The 12,469-nt window shown below is 40.2% G+C and overlaps 2 long non-coding RNA genes across 8 annotated transcripts in view; one reads left to right on the top strand and one right to left on the bottom strand.

Annotated features, from left to right (window-relative positions):
- LOC106842021 (uncharacterized) overlaps window positions 1–12,469 on the top strand; it is a 101,417-nt gene that overhangs the window by 53,949 nt on the left and 34,999 nt on the right. The gene's annotated exons all lie outside the window — the stretch shown is intronic.
- Window positions 1–12,469, bottom strand: part of LOC123281863 (uncharacterized) — a 52,219-nt gene that overhangs the window by 13,249 nt on the left and 26,501 nt on the right. The window contains exons 5-6 of one of the 4 annotated variants that reach the window (XR_011506356.1): window positions 3,961–4,084; window positions 683–760 (exon numbers count right to left, since the gene is read on the bottom strand). The exons of 2 other annotated variants lie outside the window; for them this stretch is intronic. This is a non-coding gene — a long non-coding RNA (uncharacterized lncRNA). The remainder of the gene's footprint in view (window positions 1–682; window positions 761–3,960; window positions 4,085–12,469) is intronic. One more of the 4 variants, XR_011506343.1, reaches the window with a different exon arrangement.

The raw sequence follows: 12,469 nt of genomic DNA, 5'->3' as shown, positions 1-12,469 counted from the left end.
ATGGAGTATTTATAAATATTATATAATCCTTGAAAAAATAACAACTGATGTGGGCCTCTAAGTACTTACAAATTATGGGTTAGGTTATAAAAAATGCATACTATAGAAAAAATAAGTGAATACTTATTAAAGAATTAGGATCTGTTTTAGAGGAAATAATATTTTCATATTTAATGTTGCACATCATAGTGTAAGCTTAATATTAAAAATAATTACCAAAGACTTGTCTTGGTTGTGTTAGGAAATTTTAAGCATAATTTTTATCTGTCTCTATATGTCCTTGGCTTGAACTGTTAATATATAGCTCTAAAATGATCAATTCTGGGAGAAAGAATTATAGTTTACCCCCACACACATACAAGAAATACTGTAATTGGTCAGATCAACAATCCATGTGCTGCCTTGCTCTGCCTAGGAAGTGGTACCAACATTCTTTTGCTTTTTTTAATTGTGGTGATAGCAGTGGAGACTGTGAGAAGTGTATTTTTTTAACCAATATTTTTTTTGCTAGGAAAGAGTGGCCTTGAGCTAACATCTGTTGCCAGTCTTCCCCTCTCTTCTTTTTTCCTCCCTAAAGGCCCGAGTACATAGTTGTGTATTCTAGTGGTAGGTCCTTCTAGTTCTTCTATGTAAGCTGTCACCACAGCATGGCTACTGACAGATGAATGGTGTGGTTCTTTACCTGGGAACCGAACCTGGGCTGCTGAAGCGGAGCACACTGAATTTAACCACTAGGCCATCAGAGCTGACTCCCAGCATTCTGTTAAATGTAAAAAATGTGATTGACTAAGATGACAAAAATCTCAAATTTTTGAAGATTAATTGCAATTATTTATTAAAAAATGTTTGCATGGTTATTAAAATAGAATTTGTGGGGATGTATAAAAAAAGCATATGTGGCTCTGAACTCTAGGAGTTTATAATCTAGCTGAAGTCATAGAATGAACATCCATGATACATCAAAAATTTTGAGACAGTGTATAATTAAGTGGTAACTTGTCTGCACTGAACTCTTAGTGCTGTGGGAACTCAGAACAAGGAGCTTGAAGAAGAGTGGGCCATGGCTAGGCCATGTGGGAAACATAGAGTTTAGATGTTCATCACACCCACTACTCCATCAGAAATTTAGGTTATGCATTTATGCAAATTTTTCTTGACCCTTTTAAAAACATCTCAAAATTTCTCATTCATAGGCTATCAAGTTTGCAAAAGCAACGTTTAATTGACCTCATTTGCCCTTTTAAGTTTCAAAGAGTGTCCTATAATTCTGTTATGTTGGGACAGATTGCTAGATGCATGAATGACTCGCCCCATCCATATATTTTAAGATTTTCTAGACTTCAAACATATCCTCATGTTCTTAATGAGTCTGGGAGGAGTAAACAGCACTGCACAACCACCCAACTAATGGGCCACTTCAATGGGATCTTGTGCAACAAGACTTCCAACTGGGCTTTGCCTGTGGTGCTCCCTTACTTGAACTCTGGGGTCAGGATAGAGAGGAAGAAAGGATGCTCTAAATTGAAGTTTAGTGCTGGGAGCTCTTTGAAGATGGGATAATTAGGCATCAAGAAGGAAAAGAGGGATTAAGAAGGCATGAGCAGAAAAATAGCACCATCTCTGCTGGGATTTATAGAGGAAATGGATGTAACTGCAAAGACAAGTGAAAAATTGTTTTTATAATCCTGGTGAAAAATAATAAGAACCTACAACAATGACAGTGTGACGTGGGAAGGAAATACAGAGTTAAATGCAAGAAAAATTATGAAAGTAAACTTTAAAGAACGTTATAACTGATACGGGGGGTGAGGGAACAGAGGAGTTCAGAGTGAATGTGCTTAGAGAAGTAGAAGAGAATGAACCAAAAAAACAAATTGAGGATTTGCAGTGATTTCTGAGAGTCATTTCAGCAATGTGTTGAGGAGGAAGCAAGCAGGTGGTAAGAAAGTGGGGGCGGGAGTTTTCTCTCACTTTTCAAAGAAGTTTGACCTTGAAAGAAAAAAGAAAAGAGGAGAAGCAGGATCCAAGGAAGTTTTGTTTTTGTTTTTTTTCCAGTAGAATTAAGCCTATTTGTGGGTGGAGGGAAAAGTGGCATAGGTAGTGAAGAGACTGAAGATGAAAGAGCATATATAATTAATGAAGCAAGGTCCCGGAGATAACAGCTGGACTGGGAGTTGAGCCCTTCTTCCTCAGAATCAACACTTGCTCTATTGATAACTAGACAGGCTGGTAATGTAGCCAGCCTGAGCCCCCGCTTCCTGCTATGTACAAATGCCTACTCAGCAAAATCATAAATAAAGTTAAATACAAAAGTCTACGCAATGTGCTTAACAAGAGTCTGAATAACAGACTCATGGTAAGTGATGAAAATGAGGACAATGACAATAATGATGAAGATCTTTATGCAAAAGGGTGTAAGAGAATGCCTAAAACACAGCGTGCACTCAAGGTCATACATTGATTCCCACGAAATTAGAGACAGAAAAGAAATTATGAGACACAGGAAAGAGCTCAGTTAAGATATTATCTGGTATCACTTTTATCTTCCTGTTCTACTTATAGTTATCACAGTGTATTAACATTCTTGATTCTGGACCACCTTCTAAGAAGTTTGTGGAGTCAGGACCTGGACCTTGAGTGGCAAATGTGGCCCAGGTTGAGGGCAGGAGTCATGGTGCACCCTACTGTGTAGGATCCACAAATGGAAGAAGAGGTGGGAACCAAAAGTGGGCTCTGAGCAAAATTTCCAATCCAAATGGACCAGCCTGAGAGAAGAGGGAGACCAAGGGACTGCATTAGAGATCACTCTAGGGAAATGAGGATGGGTAGAGTCACCCTTTCATAGGGCATCTGTGGATGGACCCTCAGGTAAGGGGGGAGCTGTTCCAGGTGCTGAACTAGTCTGAACAGATGTCCTAGGGTGAGCACAAGGAATCCTGGACCCATTGTCACCAGCAGCTGCTTGGCTTTTACTCATCCGTGTTTTGCATCAGCATTCGAAAATGCTGAAATAAACATTCGAGATAAAAGGTCCTTGCAAAAGAATTGATGCAGAAAGACACACTTACCACAAGACCAATAAGATATAAATTTAAAAAGAAAAGAAAAATCCAATTATTAGAGAAAAATTTCACAGGCTCTTGGGTCACATGTGATCACTCATGCTGTCTTACTGTCATTGAGAACGTGAGCTTTCTTCACAAGTGTGTGTGAGGAAAGCAAGGTGTGGTGTGGATGCCAATCAGTGGGAACTTGCTCGAAATATGGAATCTTTGTTCTCTGAGTTGGTCACTTCTGGAGGTCATGTGCACGTGGCCTTGTAATTAAACTGGACTCTCAAAAGAAATGGCCTCATAAATTTCTTTATTTTTATGAAGACCTGAAACTTTTCCTAGGAGAAAATTTCCATTTCTTCAATGTGTCCCCTAGGTCAGATGCTCATCAAGGAGAGTTAATCTATTTAAATAAAAAGAAGCATTTGCTCCACTTAAACCATAGATTCTATCAATTTTGCTCCCTTTCCTTTGAACACACATATTATGCTCGGGAAAATTTCCTCTCAATATTTCTGCTTAGACTCCTTTGTTGCACAGTGGAGAAAAGGTTTCTCAACTGAAACACACACTCTTATTTCCTAGCCATTGCTAGACGTAAAAGTCAGATTTAATTTACATCTCCTCTCCCAGATTAATATTTACCTAGTTACATTTTGGTGGGGGTGGGGGGCGAAGCAAATGTCAGTCTCGTTCTGACTGTAGCACAGTTTCTAGTCAATCATGGCAAAAAGACTATTGCAAGGATCCAAGTCCAAAACTAAACTAAAGGATTGGAAGATAGCAACTGGAAAATCTATCCCTTATCGTCCTAACCTTAGACACATCAGGTGACTTCCTTCACTGAGCAAACTCCTAGCCATCCTTTCCTACCCAGCTCAGGTGCTGGTTCTTGGGTCAGACTTACCTGCTTTCCCCAGAAGTCTAGTTCTCCCTCTCTTATGCCCTCACAGCTCTCTGCTCAGATCTCTGAAAGCGTTTCTCAGATGAAATTAGCTGTTAGCCTCTCTGTCTCCATCACTGGACTATCCCTATGAAGATAAGCATTGTCACTAATCAATATATTCACAGGTCCTACTATATACAGTCAATCTGGAACAGTACTATATTAGTATAAGAAATATGTTTAAGTGTTCACTTTATTGCCAGATTATGTATTGAATTCTAGAAAGTTTAAAACTCTTGTCTACAGCTAATAACTGGTGATGTCAGATGTGTACTTACAAGGGTCATGTATTTCTCTTAAAACCAGATATTTTTCACTTTCATACAGAAGTTCTTTAATTGTACCATTAGAAATTCTTAACTAAATTATCCCTTAATATTACCTCCCAAATCTTGGTTAAACATTGGCTTAGCAGAGAAATAATGAATAGACATATTTACTGCCATCAAGCCAAGGTCCAGTCTTGCTGTTATGGCTTCACCATTTCTGGTGGGCACCTGCCTCCCTATCGTTGTCTCTGGAAGAGGGTTGAGGTCCTGAAAAGTGTCCCTGGCTTAAGATGGCCAAAGGCTGTACCTGGCTCACTGAGTCCTGGAAAGAGAGAGAACACCCTGCTGCTGTCTAAAGAGTAGAAACTCCTAGAAGCCACCATGGCCTCTCCAGTTTTCCTTCCTGTCTGGACCAAGAGGATAAACCCCAGGGTGAGGACCAGCTCCTGGGCAGTTTGGGCAAATATCAGTGGAGTCTCCTGCCTAGCAAAGCTGCTGGGGATGCAGAGATACCCCAGAACATCTACGGCACCTGCAGAGAGCGTTCAGAACTTCTTGCACATATTGACCCTCAAAGACGACCCCAAAATAGCTCACTATTGGGCATGATTCCAAAATCAGAGTGTTTTAATGGAAAGTTTAGGTATAAGAGTGATGGCTTGATCAATTGTGCTGTAAGTCCCATGGCCAGTTTTTATTTCCTGATCAGTTTCTTCTCTATGGAGTTCCTTAAATGGGTCCAGTTTGCCCCAGTGAAATTTCTACCACACCTGGGCTCAAGCCCAGTGGACAGGGCAGGGTTGCTGAACACCAATGCAGCCATCACACGTCAATCTTGCTCTTGGTCCCTTTGGCAGCAGGGCCCTTGCAGTTCCTCAGAAGTGAAGGAGATTGTTTGTGGCACGTGAAGTTCTATCCTGACCACATTTTATCCTTTCCGTGACACTCTCAGTGTTGAGAAGCATACTTGCAGGGTCCTCCTGGGCTCATCAGAAAATGCCAGCATCTCTTCTTTCTCCAGCTTTTACCAAGTCTGGATATCCAACCCTTTGGCTAGGCATTCAGTTATAAACTCATCCTTACCTCAATGACATTGACATTGAATCTTGCCATCACACACATTCCTTGTCAGCCTCATGCTGGCTCAGAGCTGTATGTCTTCCACTGGCCATCTGTCTCTGCCACTGTTGCCCTCCTTGAACTGTAAGCATTTACAGGGCAGGGGCTGGGGCCCTGCAGTGCTCTGGTCAATCACCTTGAGCTGGGGCTGTCTGTTTTTTGTCACAATTATGAAAATGCAAGCAAAGCATAACTAGTAGGGAGCACAGACCTACAAGTGGCTCTTCTTCCCAGATTGTAGACATGCATTCTCAACATCCAGCATTTCAGTGTTTATTTGCACTCCACGTTGTTCCAACTGGATTGAAGGCACCATCTTGGTACACGGATTGCAACAATAATGAGGGCGAGTAACCCTTCTACATAGCTTTTTACAAAGCAGAACGACTAGTCGGTGAAAAACCCTTTGGTAATTGAGCATTTTCATTTATTTCCATGCTTTAGCTCATTCATCACTTTTCCTCTTCTTGTTGACTTTCCCAGGCTTTTTATTCTTGTCTCATGAGTCTCCAAATAATAGCTATTCTAACATTTTTTTCTGTGCAAGTTTCTCTGGTAAATTCTTGACAAACATGATCTTTTTTAAGCCTCAAAATGACCCTGTGATATGAGTTGTGAGTTCTGTTGTATCCATTTTCAAGATGAGAAACTGAAAATCAGAGAGATGAATGCTCTTTCCTGAGGTCACATAGACAGTAAGAGGAGGAGAAGGAACTGTTCTTGACGATCTTTTGTCATATTGCATACCATACTGTCCAGAGTTCGTATCCTACAGGTGAGGGACATTTGAATGGAGGTTTCACGAATAGTTTATAGGGACCAAAATAACTGAAGACCATTTCAGTCGGGAGCTTCAGGACTTGCTCAGTGAGCTGGACAAAACAAATGCTTCAGCATCTCTACTAGGGACAACAGTGAATCATGATTCCAATTGAGTCCCATAGATGGTCTTCAGGGGAAGCTGCAGACATCTCTGTAGGGGACTTCCCACCTTGAAGTAGCCCCAAGAGGAGACTTTATAAAAGTTGCAACTTAAGGGCATGCTTAGAAAAGCATGTGGGCTATGCTAGTTGAGCGAGGAGAAAACCGACCAACTTGTTTATCAAGAACTTTGTTTCAAACGAGCAAAGGGAAATTTGGGGATTCTACTGTCCGTTTTTTAGACTTTGTTAATATTGTTCATAAGTCAAATACTCTGCCACGGTTATTGGATTTAAGTGAAATTCCAAAACGCCCACTGCTTTTCAAAGACCATAATTAAATTGGACTTTCAAAAGAAATGGCCTTTTGTTGAGTATTGCTGTCAGAGAGAAAAAGCGTTTCTATAATTTGCTTTCATCCTGTGGGAAAGATGCATGCAATTCTTCATTATTGAACAATCATAATTGAATAGCCCAAGTTTTAGTTACTGCAATATTGTTATATAACAGTTCCATTACCTGGTAACAACATGTAATGTACAGTAACAATAATGTAAGACTGAAGAGCATTAAGTCTCCAAAGATCTTTGTTTTAGATATTAGGGAGGCAGATTTTGTTATATTCTCTTGGTTTAATGATTTAAATAATATAATGGTTTATTGATCATTGAGGACTTCTTGGTCCATTTACCAATAATGTGGATGAAGTAAATTGTTTTTTAAAAGTTTCTTGATTTTTTGATCACGGGGTTCATTCACCCTTCCTAAACAGTTTTTGTTTTGGGAGGAAAGCATGTGGTAAGTCTATAAAACACTATTGTAACAACATTACTGTCATTGAAAAATACAATGTTTTGTGTCTCAAGGATATGTCACCCAGAGAGTAAACTCAGTTTTTCATTAGATAAAATGCATATTTGCCTCCTAGTTTACTTTGCCCATAAAAGCAGCAAATATGGTGGGTGACCCACCAAATTAAGCTTTATATTCCTTGATAAAATCCCATTTCTGTGTTTTACAGAATTTCTACAACGTATAATGGTGTGGCTTATTCGATAATGCTGACAGGAAGGTTAGAGAAGAGAAGAATGAAAGAGAACAGAGCTAAGTAGTTTCGCTGATTATAGTTTTTTCAGTGGAAAATGGGTCCGGCCTCGCTTGGCCCTTTGTTTCAAATATATTCATGCCATCTTCTCTTCTTGAAGCAGTGACTGCCCTCTGCCAACTCTCTGGGGCTGTGGGTCTTTCCTGGGGAACGTACTGTAGCTTCCCAGTTCCTGTGTTTGCAATATCTCAGAGCTTTGCTTCGGCAAAGCCCTGAATGGTGTCTTTGTAACAGCCTGTGAGATATTTAAGATGCTAAGAGGACCACATTACTAAAGAATGTCTTTAAAGAGAGGAAAATTAAATGACCAATAAAAAAAGAATCTTCACAAGTTCCTATTGTATCTTTTAAAAAGAAGTGCTGATGTATTTAGGTCTAACTCCTCAAGGCCTGAGGGAAGTTGCCAAGCTTCCACCCCTGACCCCTCCCCTTGCATGGGAGCCAAGGCTGGAATCTAAGTCTAAATTAATGAATCTGCTTCTAAGTTGAGGACGGAGCAAGTAAACCACAGCTGTGAGTCTCAAGTCACTGGGGATTTCTGTTTCAAATTCAGCCAGTACAGAGTCTCCGAAATTATTTGATTTGGGAACGGAATAAAAAATTGATAATATCTGATTTGTAGATTAGCCCTGGAGGGGAAAATACTAATTTCAAATGTCATTCATCTTCCTTTTTATCTAGTCTCTTCAAGCTGTAATGAAATTAACTGAGGACTGAGTCCAGCTTGAGGAAACCTCAAAGGAATTTGCACATTGAACTGGCAAAGTAATCTGTGAGCAGCCCACAGTTCAGCATTTATTTAGTCAATATTCAGTGAATAATAAAGGTTGAAAGCACGTTTTTTAAACTTGTCCATTTATTCACTGAGATATTTTCAATCAAGGCTAACACCTTGAGATTTATTTCTCGTTTCCAAAATCATGAATTTTCAACCTAATTGCAATTTTTTTTTTCCCTGACTAAAACCTGAACTATTCAAGTAAGTGTATTTACAAGTTAAACTTAGCAGATTGATGTGGAAGGAGAATTAGAAGAGGGCTCAGGAGATGAGAAATATGTTCAGTTCAGTGGAGGAGTTTACCATGGAATGCTCCCAAAGAGTTATGTAATTAATATAATATGAGATATTACACAGTAAATAGAGATATAAGCTATTAAAATTATGCATAAAAATAGGATTTCCGAATCTGATGATCATTACAAAATTCCTGCTCTTTGGGTATACTACATATTGGATTTAATTGCTGCATTTTATGTCATCCCAGCATTCTCGTGAGGCCAAGGGGTATTATTACTTCTTCAATTTGTTCAATGAATGATGAAGCCACATAGTGGAAGATTTATTGCCTGAAACTAGGAATCAGTCTACTGGCTTGAATCCCAGCTCTATCGCTTATCTTCTGTGGGAACTTGGGCAAATTTCTTGAACTCTTTGAGCCTCAGTTTTTAATCTGAATAGTGGGGATGATAACAATAAATAAATGGTAGGGTAACTCCCAGGTTTACATGACTTAGTATGTGTGAATTGGCTACAACAGTGTGTGTAAGTTAGAAAGCACTCTATAAGGAACTGCTCTTGCTGTTGTAATGGACACTCGCTGTGCACCGTGCTCTGTTCTCGGCATTCGAAGTGGGTAAGACCCAGATTCCCACTCTCAAGGAGCTCACATGATAGTCAGGGAGGGAGGTGTGTAAACAATGAAAAATAACACAGCATTACAAATCTCACAACGCAAGTCCAAATGAAACACAAAGTTGGGAAATCTTTGCGAGGGAAGGTAAATGAAGACTTTACAGAGGGGAAGAGAAAGGCTTGTGTGCGCAGAAAACAGCAATTGCTTTTCCATTCTCCCCTGTGGGCAAAAACAGGTGATAATTATTCAATATTTGATAAATGAGAAATGATTGACTGGGTGAATAAACAAATGAATGAAAAAATAGGTAAGTGAAATCACAACCAGACACACACTAGTATAAGCAAAGAGGAGTGGAGGAGATCATTGGCTACATTCTGGGAGAATTCCTGTGACTACAGTTAAAGAAAATATATTTACGTCTGATCCATCCTAGATCATATGTTTAGAGCCGGAAGAGATACTAGAGAGAATTTCAGCAGAAATTGATGCCTCCAAAAAGTCTAAGATAAAAGAATTCATTGTTAGGACCGGATCAATATCTCTTTACCACATCATGTGGTCTCTCTGTAAGTTTCTCTACCATAAATGCTTCCAATTGGAGAAATAAGGTGCCATGAGTCAGGAAGGTTAAAAAAGAAAAGAAAAGGGAAAGAAGGAGCTGGAGTGGCTGAAGGGAAAGATGTTCTAAAAGATTGCAGAGAAAGTATGCTTGAAAAGAGATTTCCAGAGAGAGCAACTCTTTAGGAGACCATTTTCTGAAATGACACTAATCATGAGTCACACATAATGCCCTGCTTTTAGGAGTAACGAGCAGAATGTATCTTCTGTGTTCTGTTCTTAGAACTGTATCTTGGGATGACTTACAGTCTGGGAAGGATGAAGGGGAGAAACTTGACCCTGACCTTTAGGTTTTCATTCTAATTAGGGATGCTGGAGCTCTCCACTGATGGCAGAGCTTGTGGGATATCCTGTGGTACGTTTTGAGAAGTCCTTTGAATTCTGCTGATTTATAAAACGCCTTCAGGATGGGAGGTTCAAGAGAGGGTCCAGGACACATGCTCACTTTCACAGCAGAGCAAGTTGCGCAACAGAACTTCCTTCCAGTCTCCTGGGTTTTGTCTGGATGCCGCAATAATTTCTGCTGAAAGTTTTAAATGCAAGAGTCAAGACTGCTCTCTGGAGCAGCTTCTTTTCTGCTCCTCTGGGAGAGTGGTCTCCAGCTGAGAAGAAAACCTCCAAAGAAAGTAGACGTCTGGCAGTGTTGCCTACCCCATATTGTGCTAACGAGGACATTGTAAGTCATGCCAAATGGGTACAATTTTTACCTCATATATATCACCGTAATCACAGAGGAAAAAAGACATTTTAACACCAAAAAAAGGGGAGAGGTTAATTTTAAACAATAAGACAAGATCTTACGATTATATTTAATTTTACAGAAAACTTGCCACGTTGCCCCTATTTTTCTCATTTCACCAGAAACCAATAAAAATTTTGGCAAGGATCAATAGTGGTTTCCAAAACAGTTTTTGTGTCTGATCTTAGGACCCAAAATTTAGATGCTAGAAGGATCTTATGTTTCCTCAGCCTGACTGTCAATAGTAACTATTTGTAGCCAACAGCAACTATTCGTAGCCAATGGCAACTATTCAGGACCGAAGGACATCATTCCCGGGGACAAATGAATCTCTTTTTCTTCTCCTCCCTCTTCCCTCAAAACACTTCTGTGTGTTCACATTATTGTCAAATCTTGGATGTAGAGAGTCCTGCTCTCCCACTGGCGTGTTCTGTTGGCCTTGGGTCCCCAGCTGAGGCAGGATAAGTCATGGAGGTAATCCATGGAAGACCCCCTATCTGGGAATGCTAAGCCAGTGCTGAACCTGAGCTATTCTACACACTCTTCCCACATTAGCTGCCAAATGTACGGTTGGCACAAGAATCTCACCAGCCAGTGCGACTGACTTTCATCAGTGGGTTCGTGGCTGTGGGGTTTTTGCTGCCATCTGCACGAGGTTTGGGAGAGTGACATGAGGCGACACACACATACAGTCAGGCTCTCTGTTGTCTCCTTATGATGGCAATGAGAGTATGAAACGAAACTTCCTCTTTTGGCTTGGTCACATGCAACTATTTTTTTCTTAACCTTTTGTGATTTACTTAAATTGAATCCTCAGCTTCTTACTTAATTCCTGATTTGAGGGATAGTTGTGAGGACAGAAGTGCCTTTTGACAATCAAGTTATTACCTATGGAGACCAGGTAATGTGTCCCCTCCGAGGACTACTTGGTTCCATGCATATGGCCTTTGTACACCTTCAGCGCACAGAATGCTCTTGTTTGCATAGGTTCAGTATAAGGTGACAGTGATTAGAGAGAAATGCATCTGTGAGGGGCAATTGTGGTATGAACAGGGCTTTGATCAGTGGTACTATTTCGGTACTCTAGCTTCATTGATACGATTAGGTGCTCTTTTGTTTGGTTTCTGAAGAAACTATTCAAGAACATACTTGAAATGTGTGAGTAAGTGAATTCATTGAAACATACTTATTTTTCAGCCTTTGATTCTTTGAGGTAGACATAGTGTGGAGGCCACAAACTACTTAATGAATGAACAAATGTCTGTTAATTGTATGCGTTATGTCAGGGCCTAGTCATGAAATGGATGGAAACTCCCAGGATCCCCCCGACTTGGAAAAGGACAGCCCAGTATTGACGATCCTGTCACAACCATGAACCCCGCTGCAACCATTTCCACAACCTCCACCAGTTAGCTTGGCTTACGGGGTGAATAAGAAGGCAAAGGTGGTTGGCCCCACTTAGAATGAGGGCAAACTCTACACTTGTCGCGTATGTCTGGAGTCATGAAAACAAAATGATGTCTCCTACTACCTGATGTGTCTCAGGGCATTCTTTTATTTATTCTTTTATATCCAATAAGCATTTCTCAAGCACCTACCACTTACTGAGTTATGGGGACACAAAGATAAAAAGACAGCTCCTATCTTCAAATCTGGTAAGAAGAACAGAGAAAAATTACACAATCCTGTACGTGCTTAATAGGAATGGGCATGGAGCCTTCCAAGAGGGCATAAGAGTGGGGATTCAATGAGGTTTGAATGATAAACATCAATGAGGCAGGAGGAGAATGTGTGTGCATGTGTGTGCATGTGTGCTCACAGTCCAGGAAGGGCTAGTATCAACATTTTTGGGTCTTAGAATTTCTCTTTCTAAAAATTCATTTTTCTGTTTTATACTCCAAGAATAGTTTGATGTTATGGATTCTTAGATTTGGAAAGAATATCCGAGTGCACCTAGCCCCAAGCTTTAGGAATTAAAGCTAAAAGGGCACACCCCTCTGGGACTTTGGACATTTCCTAAGAGAGCATACTGCAATATCTCTATGTGACGACCCTCTGACCTT

This window comes from Equus asinus, chromosome 1 (genome assembly GCF_041296235.1).
Source record: "Equus asinus isolate D_3611 breed Donkey chromosome 1, EquAss-T2T_v2, whole genome shotgun sequence".
Classification (NCBI taxonomy): Eukaryota; Metazoa; Chordata; class Mammalia; order Perissodactyla; family Equidae; genus Equus; species Equus asinus.
Note: the sequence above shows the minus strand (reverse complement) of the source record. Positions and strands in the feature narration are given on the sequence as shown.